This window comes from Cynocephalus volans, chromosome 4 (genome assembly GCF_027409185.1).
Source record: "Cynocephalus volans isolate mCynVol1 chromosome 4, mCynVol1.pri, whole genome shotgun sequence".
In the NCBI taxonomy this organism is placed as follows: Eukaryota; Metazoa; Chordata; class Mammalia; order Dermoptera; family Cynocephalidae; genus Cynocephalus; species Cynocephalus volans.
Window position 1 is genome coordinate 18590520 of NC_084463.1, and position 19681 is coordinate 18610200.

Consider the following 19681-nt stretch of genomic DNA (forward strand, 5'->3'; position numbering starts at 1 on the left):
TGCCCTTATCAGTTAGAGATCCGTACTGATGTCTAGGTTGTTTAAAATACTTGGGGGTGGGGGATGGCAGGGGAAGAAAGCTTTAAAAGTGTTTTGGGGTGAGATGATATGTTGTCTGGGATTTGCTTTAAAATATTCCAGAAAAATAAAGTTGGGGGATAGGTGAACAATTTGGCCAAGCATCAATAATTGTAATGATAGAAGCTGGTTGGTGGATACAAGGGAGTTTGCTATACCGTATTCTCTACTTTTTTATGTGTTTGGAAAATTTCAGAATAGAAAGTTTAAAAAGACAGGGCCTGGATCTCTCCCCTTACTGTGCATGCCCACCGGTGAAACCCTTCCCGACAGGGTGGACACTTGAACAGGGATGGCAGACCACATGAGCTTGATACTGCTGAGCCCCAGGAATTGTCTCAAGTCTCTGGTTATCTCAGAGGACACTTGGAAGGGTGGAACACTCCATGTGCGCATGTTTGTTCAAGGACCTGTATGAGATCACCCCACGCCCCGTATCCTGTCCCTGTTATGTCTGTGGAAACCACCTCCTCTGCAGCCAGATGGGCTCAGCGCCGTCCTTGGTGTTCTCCATTCACGTCGCTGGCCCATCTCTGTTTCAGGCCAGCCTGCTCACACTCAACCAGAGAGGCCCATCCTATGCCAAGCCCCTGTGTGGAGCTGTTACACAACATGTTGCCAACACTGCACATGGCAGAGCCACAGAGCTCATCTCTTCAGCCCCCAGGATACAAATATTTGAATCCTTATTCACCCTCTGTCCATGTCTATTCCTCTTTTCTCTCCTTCCCTGACAGTGAAAACCTCACTACATCTACCTGCTAATGGTTCTGCAGAAGCATCTCCAGTCGCCACAGCCTCTGTAGTCTAGGGGTTTTACTATTGCTAGTTCATTTGTTTTTTTCTTTTTTCTTTTTCTTTTGCTCTCTTGTACTCATTTCTGAGGTTTTTATACTCAGCTCTACCTTTAAACTAGAGCACTCCATTCTGGTCTTCCTATGGCCATGTCCTTTAGTACAGAATGGAATCCCTTAGATCTAAGGAGACCTGCTTACCTGGAGCCTCTGTTCCTCTCTACCCCCTCCTTCCAACACACACGCATGCACATGGACACACACACACACACACACACATGCACACACAACATGCTCTGGATATTAGGAACCAAAATGACCCGGAACCTTCCTGGGTCTCTCCCCCATTTCTAGCCTCCCAAAGATAGACACCCCTAGGTAGAGAGATCAGGGACTGCCCCCTGCTGGCTCTTCCCAAGCTGCTGTGTCTGGCTCAGATGCCAAGCAGTCTGAACCTTCTAACCAGGCCATTTTGAAAGGATATTGGTCAAGGTAGGAGGCTAGGATGTATTTTATTTACCAGTTGGTTTGCTTGATTTATTCCTTCTAAACATTTAGACATTGGGTATGGGGGCCTCTCTCTGTCCTCTTGCCCAGGCCCTGTACATTTTAGTTATCTATTTCCTGATCTCAATCAGGAAATTTTGCTCATGGCAGGACTTCATCTTGTCTTAGGGAAGGCTAGTGATCTCCCATGGTATTTCCTGCAAATTGTAAAATACAACTTATGTAGTGCTATTGTAATATCACTTATTTCCTGTGTTTATGATGGAGGTGAAATCATGATTTGTGTTTCCACCACCCATCTTTCCATCCCTGACAGGCCTCAATGACATAGCTAACAAGCTAATTTAAAATAGCCTTAAAGTGAGGGTCACTTGTGTATGCTCACAACTTTATCATAAAGGGCTTCCCCTGAAATTTCCTGTGCTCATTCAAAGGGACTGCCAGTGTTCCGAACTCTTTTCAATAGCTATTAGCCATAAGACCCAAAAAGTTGAGCCATTTTTTAAATTACACTTTCCCCAAATGGCTCCTCCTGTTCAAATAGTGGCAGAATCCCATCTCCCTATTCCCTTCCCCCTCCAGTGAAATGTTTTCATCTCTCTCAATGAGTTATATTGAAATTCCTGAATTATTATGGTGTACCCATCACTATACCTATGTGATCAAACACAAAGTTTTCAAAGGCATTTTGGGATATCAGAGCAAAAGTCTCCCACCCATATTAATTATGTAATTGGCCTTCCTCTCTTTATAGATCAAAAACCCACTGAAGGCCCCTGCAAAAATGTTTACATTGTGTAATGATTTAAAAAAAAAAAAAAAAAAAAGAACAGAGGAAAAGAATATAATAAGATAATACGTGGTTAAAATTAAAAAAATAAAGATCCCAAACCCATGCATTAAATAGGACATGTAAAAAGACTTAGGACATGGGGAGTGCCTGTAGGAGTGGAGACAGCAAGCAGTTGGCTTCACACACAGCAGAAAAGTGTCCCCCTTTGCTCTAGAAGACTAACTTTAGCATCTTCTACTCACTCCATCTCAGACCTCAATTAAATTTTAATCCAAATCATCACAAATGCAAAGTGCTTTCTTCAAGCTCCATTATTTCTGGAGCTCCCTGGTGCCCAGTTTAATAAACACTTCAGGGAAAGATGCCTGACAGTGACCGGATGAGGGTATTGACTTTGGAAAGGGAAGTCTTAACATCAACAGATATGTCAATGATAAGTCACTAGAAACAAATCCCAGCCATCCAGTTTACTTGTTTATGAGGCCCAAGCAGCTTGCACCAAAGCTAGGCCCAAATTCAAATTTCACATTGACAATTCCTGCCATTCAACATGTTTGCCTATTCTCTCTTAATGGGTGTGGACAGATAAAAAGCTCTTTGCATAATCTTCCTCCATTCAGAACTGCATTCATTCATATATTCATTCCACAAACATGTGTCAAGTAGCCCTGGAGTCCTTGCCTTACAGGCACTGACAGGTATGTCAACAGATTATTACAGTAATGATGAGAGTATGCTAATAGAGCTATGCATAGCACTGTATGAACTCAGAAGAAGTGGCTTGCTGCCTGGATGAACTGGATGAAGTATTTTAAAGGAGGTGACAGTTTGAATTGGATCTTGAATGATGCACAAGAAAAGGGACAGCTGAATCAAGCAGCTGAAATTTAATATCTCCTCTCTTGAGATTTACACTTCGAAAGCTTTTGGTTTTCATGAGCACAGAAAAAGGGCCAGTGGCCTGATAGTCACCTAGGGGCCTTGTCGAGAAAACTAAAAAGAGCTTGGTATGGACAAGCCAGAGGACAGGACCCTGCCTGGGCAGATGGGGATTCCCAAAGGTAAAGGAAGGGCTGTTCCACTGTACTCTGACGGTACCTTCTGCCAAGGCAGTGTTCATAGATTTATTAGTCATTGACGGCTTCCAATGTGCCACTGGGGTGGGAACTGGCTGTCCAGAAAGGCCAGTGGGGACACTTGTCAGCACACTGTTCACCCAGCTCAGCTCATCATCTTGAAGATGTGGCACGTTTCACATGCAAACCTCACAGCAGCCACCACCTTGATTCACATCTTGAAATAACTCCTCCTCACTGGAACTGTATTCTAAGATGCAGTTTTCATCAAGAAGTTTCTATTAAAGTAATTCCAGTAGAGTGAATAATCATTTTCCCCTTCATCAGACATGCTTGTCTTATAGAATTATGATGAGTCCAATTCTCACTTTTTTAGCCCTATCTAAAACAAACAAACAAAAAACCTCAGAAAAATGATCCTGCATCTGTGTCTCAAAGTTTCCCTTTGCATTTTCAGATCCGTCTTTTCTGGGTCAGCATTTCTCTTTATGGCTTTCCTTATCACAGTTTTTTCTAACTTCCTGTGTCCTAGCCAGCTTTATATAAACTCATTTTGTCTTTTCTTAAGTCATTCAAGAGTGAACTTTTCCCCTTTTCAGAGGCCAGCACTTTTTCTGCACCTTCTTATTCACTGTGCACACAAAGGTCAGAGTTATTTCAAATGTTCTGACAACCTTCAATTACTTGCACTTTAGAGGTTGAGTAGAGAAGGGGAACTGCATATACAGCCAGCAAAATGACATTAGAGCGATCACATGGGTAAGACCAATAGTGTGTATTCCTCATTTGTTTATTTGCCCTTGGAATGTACTTAAAATCTTACTTTTAGCACACTAAACTGCTTCCTTTGTGATTCTTATACGTATAGTAGATGGCAACACAATTTGCAGTGGGTAACTCACCCACATTCGGGTAACAGGAAGCTAGTGTAATGTACCTTCTCTAACAAGAACAGCCTGTTACAAAGACAGGCTAAATGTACAGTATTCTAGTTAAGGAAAGAAGTGGAATACTGGACAGACAGGAAGACCTGTCCCACCCACCTGACTCACGTAGACCTAGACTTCATTCCTTTAGTTTTTCAACATTTATTGAGCACCTAATAGATGACAAGATGCCAGAGATTCAAAGAAGCAGAAAACATTTCCCTGTCCTCTTTGGGTTCAGTAAAGGAATACTCAGTTTGACAAATGCCCAAACAGACCTGAGAGTCCCTAGTAGGAACAACTAATTCCAATATAATTCACAGAGAAATATTTGATCGGATATAGAAGAGTATGTAGTAGACATCTATGTGTGGAAATAGAAAAGCGGTGTTTTAGGCAGAGGGCCCAGCATGCACAAAGGCGAGGACGGAAACGATGTGTTAAGAGAAGGAGGGTTCGAGATTGTGGAGATGCAGGGGTGTGGCGTGCTTGAGTCTAGAGAGATGGATTTAGGCACCATTGTGGAGTTCCTTGGATGCCGTATATGGAAAGGAGTTTATGCTATAGGTAACAGGGAGTCCCTGAAGGTTTAAGCAGAGGTAACATGATTAAATGTAAGTTCTAGAATAATAATGACAGCAACATGGATGGGAAGACAAGATGGGAAATCAGAGCAGACCTGCCAGGTGAGAGATGAAGATACTGTGGCCCAGGACAGTGGAGGTGTGGATGGGGCAGAGCAGGTATAATCCAGCCCCATTTAGATGCTTTGGTACCTGATAGAGGAATGGGCATGAGGAAGATGGTGAGTCGAGAATGCTTCCTAAATTCTCATTATGTCAGTATAGTGGCTAATTTTTGACATGCATTACTGCTAATGCACAGCTCCTGCCGCTTGTCAGTGTGCCTCCATCTCCTCTCAGAAATGCATGACTCATCCCTAGAGTTTTTTCAGGATTCAACCTTTTTCTACAGTCCTATGGTCCTATGCTTTTAGGTCTGAGGACTTGTAACATACAAGATTTGGGCTCCTTCCTCCTTAATTCAGTAAAGACGGTGGCAGCGTGCTGGAAGATAAGGTGTGCAGAATGAAGGCCTGGTCTTTGCCCTCAAGAAGCTCAAAAGCTTACAGAGGAGATAGACAGATAGAACACCAAATACTAACCCAGATGGCATGAAAACAAAGATTAGGGGACCATAGAGAGAAGACTGGGAGTATTCAGGAGGATTTCACCTCGAAGGTGGTGCTTGAGCAAGCCTGTTCATTTTTATTGAGCACCTACCACATTCCCTGTACTGCACTTGGCACTGAGAATAACAGTCTAATCTACACATGCTATAAGGAAGAAGACAAACATTCAGTTAGTAATTAATTGCAAGCAGAATGAATGGTGAGAAAGATAAATGCAGGGGTCACAAGAATGTGTAACTGGGAGATGGGTCTAAAGGATCAGGGAAAGCAACCTAGAATATTTAAGCTGAGATGTGAAAGGTGGGAAGAGATATCAGCATTGGGCAGGAGAAGAGCGTTTCTGAAGTGATAACTGTAGTTCACTTGCTCAGTTGTGAGAACATGTAGCATATTTAAGGAACTGAAAGAAATCTAATATGGGTGGGTCAGGTAGAGAAGGGGGAAAGGCCTAAAATCAGGCAGGGAGAGGCCAGAAAATAGATCATAGAGACTACTTAGCCAGTTTAAGGTTATGAAACTTTATCCTAAAGAAAATAGGAAGCTACTGAGATGTCTTAAGCAGAAGAGTATGTGATTATTGCATATTCATTCATAGGAGACAGATTTGGACAGGACTTAATGGTTAATTAGATGTGAGAGGTGAGAGAAAGGGAGAAGTCATGGATGGACCTTAAGTTTCTAACTTGGAAAATTGGAGAGATGGTATGTCATTAACCAAGAGAATATGAAGAGAAGTAGGTCTGGAAGGGGAAAAGGTGAGTTCATTTTTTCAACACATGACGTTTAGTGCAAGCAAGATAGTCAAGTGGAGATTTCCAGTAAGGGACAGGTTATGGAAGCTCAAAGGTTGAGAGAAATTGGTGGGACCTTCAGATTAGGGCATCATTAGCACACAGAGGTGGACATAATCATCATGGGAATAGCTGAGATGTCCTAGAAAGAACGGATAGGATGGGAAGAGAAGGACCGGCCAAATTCCTGAGGAATACCAGCAATTCAAGTGCCTGTAGAGAGGTCAGAATTTACAAAGGAAGCTGAGAATAAACTGCTAGAAAAAACAGCAAAAGAAAAACCCAGAGCATAGTGTTAGGAAAGTAAAAGTAGAGGGTAAAGAGAGTGTCCATAATAGAAAATGCTGCTGAGGGATCAAGAGAGAATGACATTCAGAAGGCTCACAGAATAGAGTGTAGGGATTTGAATTCTCACTGCTACTTACTGAGTGACCTTACACAGGTTATTGTACCTTGGGTCTCATCTATAAATTGGAAAGATTGCAAAATATTTAGATAAGCATCTAAATGTTTAGTGATTATTAGCCATTATTATTTAGTGACACGAATAACTACTGAGGACTTTAAAGGAAGCAGTGTTAATGGTGAGGTACCCAATGAGGGTGAATTGTAGCCAGAGAGAAAAGTGAGATTGAGGACTTGGGAGAAATTATGTTAATGCAAAGGAGGAGTTTGCAGGTAGGAAAAGATATAAGATACAGGAGAAGGGTGGATTGGCTTTCAACGGGAATAACGTAAAACAACACAGAAGGACAGGCATGAGCCGAGGGACCTGAGGGGTGGAGTCACAGTATGGCAAGGGACATGGTCAAGTGGGAAGGTTGGGAAGATGGCAGGGAGAGCCAAGGTGGGAGCTAAGTCTGTAAAGAATGTTACATTAGCAAATTTGAATATTTGAATTTTTACTCTGCGAATGTAAGGGAGCCATCGACAGTTTTAAAGAAGTGGAAAGTTTAACTCAGCTTCTTTTAGGAAAATTGCTCTAACAGTGGAGAGAAGGATAAATTACAGGGGAGAAAGGTTTAGATAAGAGTTGTCCATAGTGTGGTTGATGGTGGAGGAATTTTAATAGAAAAGAACCACTCATAAGTGGCTAGGTCACTTAACCTCATTGAGATTCAGTTTCCCCATATTAAAATGATGATACTAATATTTCTCTCTAGGTTCTTTTGAGCATTCTATTTTATATCGAATACCTAGGAGGGTGCTTGGTATTCAGTGAGCCCTTCAATCAATAACCTTCCCATTCTCGATTCCTCCCTGCCTCATGCTCTTCGAGTGTACCCAAATGTCCTGCTTTTCTCTGATTTTCAAAAGATGTAAATTTGCTTCCTAACTTGGATATACCACAGGAAAGCAATTTTGTCTTCTAAAAAGTCTCCTTTCAAGAGTAGGGCTACATTTTCATCTCTGCTCAGTCCCTGTTTAGGCAAATTGAAGTTTATTTGCTATGTGTCGAACTGTCTTGATGCAAGAGTTTTGTGTTTGTGGCTGGGCAGTGGCTCAAAAGCATCATTGTCCATTAAGTTGTTAAGACACTTACCTACAGGATGGATAATAAGTTCTTCCCGGACAGATGGCAAAACCCTGAAGCCATTCCCCTAATTTCTTCTCCAGTTCTCTCCTTTTATCCTGTCTTCCATGATAGCTGATTTAGTTAAATTCATTTCCACTCAGAAATAACTAGTTTCTGGAAAAGCTATAACATGGACTGCATTTCTGTAAAGCCATATGCTCCATACATCCTGACAACTGTGCAGATGCCATTTGATTCTATTTTGTTTTATTCATTCAATAAATATTTATTGAGTGTCTGCTTGATGCCTGGCATGTGTGGTGCAAAGAGGAATAATATTCAGTTCTGCACTCTGAATGCATCCATATTTTGTGGCAAAGCAGGACCTAAAAATATAATATCAGTGGATTCTGGTTAGTATGAGTAGGAGCTACCTACGGGCTTTAAAGTGGGTGGTGCCTGGGAGGCTGCAAGAAAAAGTTTTAGCAAATCTGACATTTGAACTGAGTCTCACAGTATAAGGTGTATTTTCCCAGGTGAAGAAAAGGGGATGGGCTTTCCTGACATATTTTCTGATGAAACAACATGTACTTGAAAGAATGGCTGGCTCTGAAAGGGTGAGTCATTCATTGTCCCAGGATCAGGATGCCAGCAGCTGTTACTGAGAGCTCCGTTGTGCCATGCACAGCACTAAGTGCTTCATGTTTTATTTCATTTGTTTATTTCAGAACAACCATGTGAGAAAGGTCCTATTATTATTCTCATTTTACACAGGGTATAATTGGTGATCAGAGAGGGTGAATGACTTGCCCATGATCCCTCAGTGACAAGCTATGGTTTGAACTTAAGCTGTCCTCTATTCTAGAGTCTGTGCTTGTGAGTCCCCAGGACACCAGATGTGTGTGGGTCATGGCTCAGAGTATGAGGGATGAGCTATTTTTAGCTGAAGGCAGAAAGGTAGGTTGAGGCCAGCCTTGAGGTACTGGACACAAAGACAGGGGTTGTTGTAGACACACACTTTGCATGTTTCTTTCTTATAAAAATTTAATTGTATTGCTTTTAAAGTGAACTCATTATTTAGAGCATTTTTAGCAGAAGTCCTGCTTTAGTGGGAGATAGCTTTGTAAATAAGACAAAGGGATTGGGATTAGTAACCTAATTTAACAACAAACTGTTCTTAGGATTTTGATTGCTGCTTACCTGGAAATGCATACTGACATAGAAATGGCTTTTCAGTCATTAAAATAAACCCTAATAATGTTAAAGTACTTCCAAGTTATTAGCTCTTTTCACCTTAAAAATGATGAAATTTAAACAAGATCAGGGATTTGGAACCCCTTACACACCAGCTGCCAAAAAAAAAAAAAGAAGAAGGTGAAACTTATTTTCTATTAAAAATTAAGGAATTCAGAATTTAACCTCTCCACTGGGTTAAGGACTAAAGTCGTGACATGATCCAGATTTTATAGGAACTTGCACAGAATAAAATGTCTATTCAATTTACTTTCAGTTCATAGAGCATTTTTTCCCTAACAGTGAATATTTAAAATTTTCAATTTGATTCTAGTACAAATGTATCCACAAAGTGTTTCAAACAGCAAAACAAATCCAAACAAACAAAAATGTAAATAAACAAAAATAGCACTCTGGTGTTGGCCATTTACCAATAAGTGAACATTCAGGTTCATGTTAGAATTCAGCAAATGGGCATAACTAAGAATGCTTCATTTCAGGCCCCTCGCTTTAAGGTCTAAGTCGGTTCATATAGTGCTTATTCAACTTCCCATTCCACAGGAACTGTACGAGTAGTTGAATACTCCAAATTTGAAATCTTTGCAGGTCTCCTGGTAGGAATGCGGACCCATTTGGATGATGAGGTACAGTGATGCTTTGCTTAGAAAAGCAGAGACCTTCAGCAAGGAGTCCAGCTGCTCCCCATCCCTCCTATAAGGCCTTCTTGACTTCCAGGCCCCACGAACATGAACTTTCTGAACGTGGGTGACCAGGCTGCTTCAGGGCGTCTTCTGGAGTCAGCAGCCCTGTTTCACTCTTCCCCCCTCCTCCCACGGGTTCTGCTTCCCGGACCCTTTTGCTGACCAAGAAAACCAGTCTTGAGCAATTCCCTGGTATTTCACTGAACCAGAGCCATCCACCTCCCCTAGGACGACCCTCCTCCCTTTCCCCAGATCTCTTCAGGATCCCAGGCCACTTCCACCACTCACAGGCTGGGATTTAGCCTCTCTGTCTAGTCTGATGATGGAGTAGAAAGAATCCCCAAAAATCCCTCCCTGCTTTCCAACAAAAGTAGCACAGTGGCGACAGGTACTGTGGAGTTGAATGGAGCCCGAGGTCATCTCAGGCATCCGCTTCCTCCGGGCAGATCCTTTCTCACTTGTCAATCAGCAAGACTCCACTGGTTGTAGCCTCTGACTTCAGGCAGCATTCAAGCCTGGAAGGAGCAGGAGAGGTTTTATGGAAAAGGGTGGGACTTGGAGAAAGTAAGATTTGGACAGTGTTCCAGACAGGAGAAGCAAAATGAACCAAGGAGAAAAGCAAGAAATTCTCGCAAGCAGAGGAGGCTCTCATTTTGGTCCTAAAGATCTCCAGGAAAGGAAATTCCAGGGCTTCCCCTGAGTCTAACCCATCCTTTCTCCTATGACCTCCGATATCTCATCTTATAGGTTCCGGATGTTAAATATGGGAAACCTAAAAGGAAAGGGACTGTGAAAAGAAAGAGGTCATGGTCCGACAGCAAAAGTGCCAGCTGGGTGGGAAAATTCAGTCTGCTCTCGCTTCCCGGTCCCCTCTTGTCTCCTTCCAGCCGCATGCATGATGTCACTAAATCTTATTCTTCTTGGCTGATTTGGGAGACTGGCCTGCCCATACCCCCATTCTACCCTCCAGACCCCCCTTTGGCAGGAATTTAGCACGAAGGGCTCCCTCTCAGCTTCAGAGCATTGAGGCCAATTTCCTCTGCAAGGTCACTGCTGAGAGAAAATATTTTCAGTCACTTTTCTCAGAAGGAGAGAAAAAATGAAGTTCCAGAAATGTCATTCACCCCCAGAAATGTCATCTTGCTGCCCTCGTTCTTTCTCTGTAGGTTGTGGAAATCAGTCCTAACTGCCTCTGGCAATTAAAGTATATAAATGGAGTGACCCCACCTCCTGAACTCTGGCCAGGCCAGCTAGAGTGTTCGTGCGTGTGCACGCTTGTGTGTGTGGTGCAGTGTGGTGTGTGTGATGGAACAGTAAAGTGAGTGCCCCCAGGGCCCACACAGGGCCTAGGAGCCCCCAGTCTGTGGCAGCTCTTGATTCCTTCTCTCCTTAATCTTCTCTCTTTTCAACTCCCTTCTTGCTATCAGTTTTTGCTCTGGCTGTTCTGGCTGTACCAGGGCATCTTAGGCACAATCTATATCCAGAGCCAGGATGGGAAACAGGAGTTGTGACAGTCTTGAAGATGGAGAGTTGGGAGTAGGAAGTCTACTTCTAAGACCCTGGAAGAAGTGATTTAATCACTTCCTCATCTGGAAAATGGGTATACTATTAACTTCACAGGGCTGTCTTGAAGATTGAAGGAGATGCTGGTTATTAAAAAACTTTGTAAAACATAAAAGTCTGCAAGGATTTGGATATTAGAAAGCAGGTCCCTGGTCTATTTTATTTTGGGGTGGGGGTGGGGGCAAGGCACAAAACAGAACAGTTCCATGCAAAGGAGCATGCTTGAGTAGGCCACAGAAGGCTTGAGGGGCGAGGTGGAGCGGCAGGTGGGAGTTAGTCCCGTGGGCTCTCGGAAGAAGTGGTGTCCAGAGGAGAGGGATATTCTATATTGGCAGAAGGAAGGTGCAGGGTTTTCCCTCCTCTCACAGAGAGCCCTGGCTGAGGGAGAGATGCAATTGGACCTGGGTGGCTGCCTCTTCACGGCTGCCTGGCCAGCTGCACAGTCAGCAGACAGAGCCTTCCCAGCCAGGACGATGCTGCTGAGGAGCGGGGCCAAGTCAGGGTCTGTGCAGCCCTTCTGCCAGCGAAGGGGACTCAGACTTCAGTGAGATGTCCCTGTTGAATCCAGCCTGTGCACCTGGGCCCCTTGACAGCAGCTCTCACTTCACCAACACCTCCCCTCCCCACACAGGCTTCCTGTTTTGAAACCACCAATAGATGGAAAATGTGAGTACTGCCACTCTAACGGCTCAGGCTGTGTGTGTCTGGGTGTGTGCAAGTGTGTGCTGTACGACCATGTTCTGTGAGTGTGTGAGTGTGTGCATGCATGGACGTGTGGGTGCAAGTGTGAGTTTATGAGTGTGACAGCATGTGTGTCTGTGTGAGCACATGTGCATGTATACTGTATGTGAGTGTGTGTTGTGAGTACATGAGTATGTATGATATGCATTTGAGCATGTGTATCTGTGGCTGTGCATGTGTGTGCTTGAGTGTATGATCATGCATGTGACTGTGTGAACAATGTGTGTTTGAACATGTGTCTATCTGTGGCTGTGTGTTATGACTGTGATCATCTGTGTAAGAATGCTTGTGTGTGTGCATGTGCTGTATCAGTGTGATCACGTGTGATTCTGTATGACCCTGTGTTGTGTGAGTGTGATCACGTGTGTGGCTGTGTGATCATGTGTGACCAGGTGTGAGGGTGTGTGCCACACCACTTGGGGAAAGGCAGCTGAGGCAGAGCATTTGCCCTGGCAGGGGATGCCGGATCGGCGTGCGGAGGGGGTTACAAGGAGCTGTTGCCCTCCAGGGACCTGTCTGCCTGAGTGGCAAGAGGGAGGAGCGAGGTAAAATTAGCATCTGCAGGCACATCAGGGGAGGCTGCCTGAGGCCACGCTAAAAAGCTCACCATGTGTAAAGGTCTTTTTTTTCCCCAACATTTAAGACCAATAATCTTTCCACTCCAGAAATGGCTTCCTGATCCATATGCTTGTACTAGATCACACAATAGACCAGACGCTAAGCCCTCCCAGCTTGAAGGGCAGGCAGTGCGTCTAGGCTGTTTCTTTATCCCCAGCAGCCAGCACAGTTCCTGGCAGCTAGCATGGGCTCATTCACTCAGCAAGTATTTATGGGGTGCTTACTATATACCAAGGATTGTTCGGGGCTCGTGGGATTCAACACAGATCTTAACAGAGTCTCTGATCTCAGGCAGCTGACAGTATTGGAGGTGAGACAATCCCAATCCCGTGAAGACGTAAATAAGTATGTCAGGTGCTGTTTATGTCAGATGAAAGAATGGATTCCTTTTAAGGCCCTTTCCACAGGTTTTTAGAAGAGGCCCTGGCCTTTTCTGGCTATCAGCAGAGGAAAGGCTATAGTCAATATGCCTTTCTTCATTTGCACAGATAATATTATTGATCCACAGGCTTTTGAAAATAAAAATTTTCCCCGCATGCAAAAATTTCCTCTCCTGCCACACCCTCCTCCACCCATCTGGGCCGCCTCGTACTTCTTGCATCTTCCCCTATCGCACCTGCTGTTCCTTTCCTCTTCTTGTCACTCATCCGTCAAGGCCCAGCTCAGATCCTGCCCCATCTGTCGGCAGAATTAATCTCTCTCTCTTAATGATTTACCTGCCTGCTTTAAATGACCAGGGGAGCACATGTATCACAGCATCCTGGCTCTTTGCTCCATTGTCTTCTGTCTCAACTGAGCTCCCTGAGGCCAGGGACTATGTTGAGTCTATCACCGAAGTTCCCAGAGCCTGGCCCAAGGCCTCATCCTTCTTACGTGGTCCGCATGTGTGGGAGAGAGGAGAGGATGGGCGGGTGGAGGGTTAGATCAATGCTCCCTTGCCCACCTTTATGTAATGAAAGATGCCCTCTAAACAGATGGCAGCCCAGGCTGAGGGGTGCAAGGCCCAGGGGCCATGCAAGGCATAGAGTTTTACCAGGGGCTGGTGGCTGGTGCTTGAGTCTGGGCTGCTTTTGTATTTTTACAAACGACCTGGAAAGGAAGTTCGGAGTGAAGCCCACACCCTTGTGGGTGACACAGAGCTCTGTCGGTAGTGTATGTCCACGTCAGTAGGGTAGACCGAGGAAGGAGGACTTCAGCTGTGAGTGGACAGACGACTGGAAGGGACTTCAGTGTGAGCAGACTCAAACCACAGCACTGAGGCAGAAGTTACCAAGGTATGAGATGGTGCCTCTGAGTGGTTAAGCTTGGCAAGAGAGAGCTAGGACCTGGGAGTCACTTCATCCAGTCAGTGAATTAAACACCCACTGTGTGCTGGGCTTTGCCCTCAGGATTGAACCTCCTACTCTGGAAGATTTCAGAGTCTAATGGAGAAGAATGCTCCCAATGCAGTGGGGAAAACAGACACAAAAGGAAATGAATGATTAGAGATAAGACTGACGAGTGCTAATGGAAGACTATTACAAAGTGCTGTGAGACCTCAGAAGACAGCTACTCTGCTGTCAGGATGGGGACAGCGGGGCAGGATTCATTCATTCTGTACTTATTTCATGGACATTTCAAGGCATTTACTGTGTGCTCAATTCCAAAGGTACAAAGTTAAACAGATATGAAGCCTTATCTCCAAAGAGCTTGCAGTCCATTGGGGGATAGAGATAAGGACAGTGTGGGAGGGGCCATGAGGGGAGACGTGTGATTCAGAAAGGATCTTGTTGAGGAGGTGAAGTCTTGGCTAGTCTTGAAGTCATCCTAAGCAGAAAAGACGAGGTGTGGACAATCCCAGCAGAAAAAGCAAAATGGGCAAAGGGTCAACAGAGAGAACACGAGGATATGTTCGGGAAATGGCAGAGGCTCCTGTGGCTGAAGCAGAGGCTACGGGGTGGGGGTGGTGGCAGGAGAGGAAGCCAGGCTGATGGGAGCCAGCACAGGCTCTGACCAGGGACTGGGGGAGCATCTAAAGGATTTTAAGCAAGACAGTGGCATGATCCAGGTTAGTATTTCAGAAAGATTATTCTAGCCTCAGTGGACGGTGGGCTGGAGATAGGGAAGGAGGGTAAAACCAGGAGACAACAGAATCCCTAAAATCATCCAAGCCAGAGCTTATGCATTAGGAATAGAATGAATGAATGGACCCAGAACACATGGAGTGGAACTGGCCTGATGACATCAGCCAATAAGGTTTGGGTAATGCCATTCTCTCACTGTACATGCAGGGCACCTGTGGGAATGTGCCATGCTCAGTACCTAGAAGCAACACTAAGAAGGAGGGGAGAAAAGCCTATAGAGCCATGTCGTGGGTCCAGAGCTGAGCTGTGGCTTTGTGCCCTTGGACAATGATCTGACCTGCCTGAGCCCCTGTTGGGACAGCTGTAAAAATAAAAAATAAGAGATAACTTTTTTTTTTATTATTCTTTATAAATAGTAGGGTCAGCACCTGAAGTGATGTTGGGGGGATTGGGCTCCTGCACATTAAGAGATAAAAACCAAAGCTAGAGAAAGTCTAGAGAAGGGCACTGAGGTGATGAAGAGTTTGGAAAGGTTTTGCTACAGAGATACAATGAAAATATTAGAGCTATTTAATCTGGAAAGAACAAAGGGAGGATGCCAAGGTTTAGGCTTAATAGCACAGGAGTGGAGAGGCATGCTGGCATCCGACTGCCTGGGTTCAAATCCTGTCTCTACTACATGATTAAGTCTCTCTAAGCTTCAGTTTACTTGTTTGTGTAATGGGTATGATAATAGTGAGCAGACTGCTGTGAGGATTAGCTGGCATAATAATGACCTAATTGTTGTGAGGATTAAATGACACGGTACAGATGAAGTGTGCAGTCCCAAGGGTAATGCGAGATAAACACTTAATGAGCTGTCAGTTATGAAATCATTAACTGGGAGGAAGGATTACACACCTAGTCCCTGATCCTGTAAAATCAAAGCAAGTATACTTGCCTGGTGCTTGAAGAAATACATTGTGGCAAAAAAGAAAAGCTAGAGGGACTTTGCATAGCTGTTCAAACTGATGAAATCCATCGTTCCAGAAAATCAGTGTGAGCGCCTGCAGACTCATTCTGCACGCCAGCAGTAGTCTGGAGCTGAGTAGCAGCTGCCCTTTCTCTCATTATTTTAACTTTTTACTGTGGAAATTATCCAACATGCACAAAAGTAGGGAGAATAGTATTGTGAGCACCCCCCCCCCCCCATATATCCTCATCCAGCTTCGATAATTATCAACACATGGCCCATCTTGCTTTGCTCCAGCTGCCCCCTTGAGACGGGGCATATACTGGCCCAGCTCCCTGGTGCACAGCCTGATTCCCCTCCTGGCTTGCTCTGCCCTCAGTGAAAGTGGTGAATGGCCTGTTAAGTGTCATTTAATCTCAGGGTTAGCTTTCTTTCCACTGATCCAAATAATTTAAGTTTATGCAACTTATTACCACAAAGCATTTCTTGACCTTTTTATCTTCTCCTTGATTCTTCGCTGAATACTTCCGTGGCCTCCCTGCCCAGAGTCGATTTTGAACCCAGAACAAGATTCAAGAACCTTGTTGAAGGTCAACCCAAGGATCACAGTGATGTCAGGCTAAGTGCACAGCCCACTCCCCACTCAACTGTAAGCTCCAAACAGCCCCGAACTGTGCTGTAGTCCCTGGATGCCTTGCACACTAGTGCTTAATACCCATTTGTCACTCAGCAAGTCTCTTGGCTGTCAGTGGGGGAGCGAGTACATGGAAGGAAGGAGGGAAGGAGAGCCCTCAACTTTGGCTGTGCTTACATGGAGAACGTCTTCGCGGCTGACACAGCCCAGGACAGCTGTGTCTTCTCCTGGTCCGAGAGAGGTCCCTGCACAGTCATGCCCCAGACTTTACATGGCAGTGTGTTTATCCACACTGTGAGAGGAAGAGCTTTCTGCTGACACATCGAGAATACTCAGGTCGGATCCCTTGTGGCTTTCGCTGTCTTCAGAAACCCTCCCCTGAGATACAGCTGAATCATGCACTGCATGTCTTTAGTTCTAATTGGTGGGGCTGGCAACCTGGAATGTAGTTATTGCAAATGAGACTAATCTCTGAGCTGAATTCCAGAGTGAAACTGCTTCTACAGATTCTGTAATTACATGTAGCAGATGCTTATTATGCATTGACTATATGCAAAGCACTTCGTGCATTGGCAACGCTTGCCCAAAGCCTAGGAAATAGTCACAGTCATCTACATTGGCATTGTGCTTGGCATCTTACATCTGTAATATTAACAGAGAAAGTTTATTGAGTGCCCACTGTGCACCCGGCACTGTCAGTAAAAACCTCCGAACACACTCTATGTATTGTCACCATTCTCTGTTGTCAGATGAGAAACTGAGAGTTAGCTATAGTTACTAAATTGCTCAAGGGCCACACAACTAGTGAGCAGTGGATCAAGATTCAAATCTAGGTCTGTCCATCTCTCATGTGCATCCATGGCTGTGACCACTACACCACACTGTCTTCTAACTCTAACGAGGTCATCATTATGACACTTTTATAGATGAGATATCAATGCCCAAAGAAGTCTAACCCACATCCCAGTTAGTAAATAGCAGAGCCAAGTCTCCACGTCAGGTCCGCTGAACCACACTCAGTGTGTTTATTGCTCAACTCCTGTCCCCCGGTCAGAGGCTGCCTGGGCTAAAGAAACAGGCTTGTCAATGCTAGGTGCCCACTGTTGTGACAGGGGCTCACTTGCAGGGCCCCAGCCTTTCTTCTTTACTTCTGGAATATTGTTCAGGCTGGTTGGTAGGGGCAAAGTGTTTTCTACACTCACGGGTACAGTGTATACCACAGAATACTGCTGTTGTGCTTTTGACATAAACCCCCAAAGCTACAAAGACTTCCACTCAGCCAATGTTCTGTGTGCTAAGGGCAGTAACTATTATCACCTTCTGTGAGGTAAGGGGCCAAATCCCATCCATGCTTCTTTTTTTAATTAAAAAAATTTATTTAATTTTTAATTGTACATGTTCATGGGGTATAACATATTTCAATATATGTATACATTGTATAATTATCAAATTAGTGTAATTACCATATCCGTCATATGCTAAATGATAAACATTTATCATTCCTATGTGATGGGAACATTCAAAAACCTCTTCTAGCTATTTTGAATATACAATACAATATTGTTATCTAGTAGTCCTACTATGCAAAACGTATTCCTCCTATCTAACTGTGGCTTTGGACCTGTTGACCAAACTCTCACCATCGCCCCCTCCACACACCATTCCCCAACTTCTGGTAACCACCATTCCACTCTCTACTGCTATGAGGACAGTTTTTTAGATTCCACATATGAGTGAGATCAAAAAAGAAAAAGCATTATTCCCAAAAGAGCCTAGTGAGATGCTGGATCAAGATTCAAATCTACGTCTGTCCAAGAAGACCTGGAGAAGCTGAGAATCCAGACTTTGCCTGAATTCCACCTGGCGGTGTTATACAAGTTCTGCGTATCCAGAGAATTCACCTCCAGCCAGGCATCGAAGGCTACCCTAGCGGGCTTCAGGAAGACGATCCTGATTTCTTGCATTTTAAGGTCTTAGTCCACATTCTCCCTCCGTCATCCTGGGGAAGCTGGGGACGAGTCACTTGAACATATAGCCCCCATTCATCACCCGTAAGATTCAAATGGTTATCCCTCTTATCAACCTCTTAGGAAGGCCAGAGAAATAGCCAACTGTGTGAACATGCTTTGAGATCCTAGAAGAAAAGATAGATACCAAAACTCATTGTATTATCACTATCACTGGGAAAAGTCTGTTAATCACAGATAGTGTGACGATTGAGGTAGAGCTGAGTGAACGTCAGTATTTCAGTGCTGGCAAGAGGGCCGGACACCTGCAGGTGTTTGGGAAGAACTGTACTGCGTGCCCGAGTTTGGGTCCACAGTCTTCACAATGCTTCCCCGCCTCTCACTTTTTGGGAAAGCGCATGATCTACTGTAGTGCTTGGCCAAGAGCAAAGAGTTTTTACATTACACCGGGCAGCATTTATCTCTTCATAATCTTATGAATTAGATGTTATTCCACTCTACAGATGAGGCAACTGGGTCCCCAAATGCGAAATCTCAGTTCTCTTGCAGTAAGGAGCCTCTCTGCCCCCTACCCCTCTAATCATCCCAGAAGCGGCCAGGATGCTCCTTGAGAGGGGTCCTCCAAAGCCCTGAGAGCTGAGAAGCAGGGAGGAGTGCAGGCTCCTTCTCTGCCCTCCCATCCCTTAGCATCTGTCCACACAGGGCTCATTCCAGTCTGAGGCCAATTGTGACTGGCCTGAGAGATGCTGGCAGCCTGGCTGTCAGTTGGCTTCAGGGCCACCGACAAAGCCCACCTCCTGGCTCCAGCCAGCCCTATAATTAGGTGTTTTAACTGGGCACTCTGTCTACGCTTGGTCAGAACTGTTGTGCTGGCCGAGGCCTCCCACAGGCATGCTGCTGGCTGCAACCCTGCTCTCCCCGGGAAGATGGTGTTTATTGTGAGGGGATGGCGTCTGGGGCCCCACACCCAGGCCTTCTGCAGTGGGTTGGGAACCTGGGCTCATCTTCCTGGATCATCTTGGCTAATAACAGTGCTCCATTTTTTCCTGGAATGCTGTTTTCAAGAAACTGGGCCCCACATCCCACCATTACTACTCTACCTCCTCTTACCCCATCAGCTTCCCCAGTGAGAGAAGCCTCTAGGTGAATAGTGGAGTAGAGATTTGACCGAGGGTGAGACCGATTGCAGCAACCAAAAGCAGTCAGATGTCTAAAGTAAAGCCACAAGCAACTCAAACTCTATTTTCCTTTGATTGGGCTGGAATAATATCAACCTAAAGTATTAAAAGAACAGGGGCATGAATTCATCATTATAACCTAATAAACACAAGGGTATTTGAGATTTTTATTCTAAAACACAGAATCCATGGGCCGGCCCGTGGCTCACTCGGGAGAGTGCGGTGCTGATAACACCAAGGCCCCGGGTTCGGATCCCATACAGGGATGGCCGGTTCGCTCACTGGCTGAGCGTGGTGCTGACAACACCAAGTCAAGGGTTAAGATCCCCTTACCGGTCATCTTTTTAAAAAAATAAAA

The 19681-nt window shown here is 44.8% G+C and overlaps 1 protein-coding gene across 3 annotated transcripts in view; it reads left to right on the forward strand.

The window, feature by feature from the left end:
* UBASH3B (ubiquitin associated and SH3 domain containing B) overlaps positions 1-19681 on the forward strand; it is a 126716-nt gene that overhangs the window by 54470 nt on the left and 52565 nt on the right. Inside the window, exon 1 of one of the 3 annotated variants that reach the window (XM_063094118.1) lies at positions 11819-11836. The exons of the other annotated variants lie outside the window; for them this stretch is intronic. The gene's annotated coding sequence lies outside the window, so the exon portion shown is untranslated. Of the gene's footprint in view, positions 1-11818; positions 11837-19681 lie in introns of those variants that run through there. 3 annotated transcript variants of the gene reach the window in all.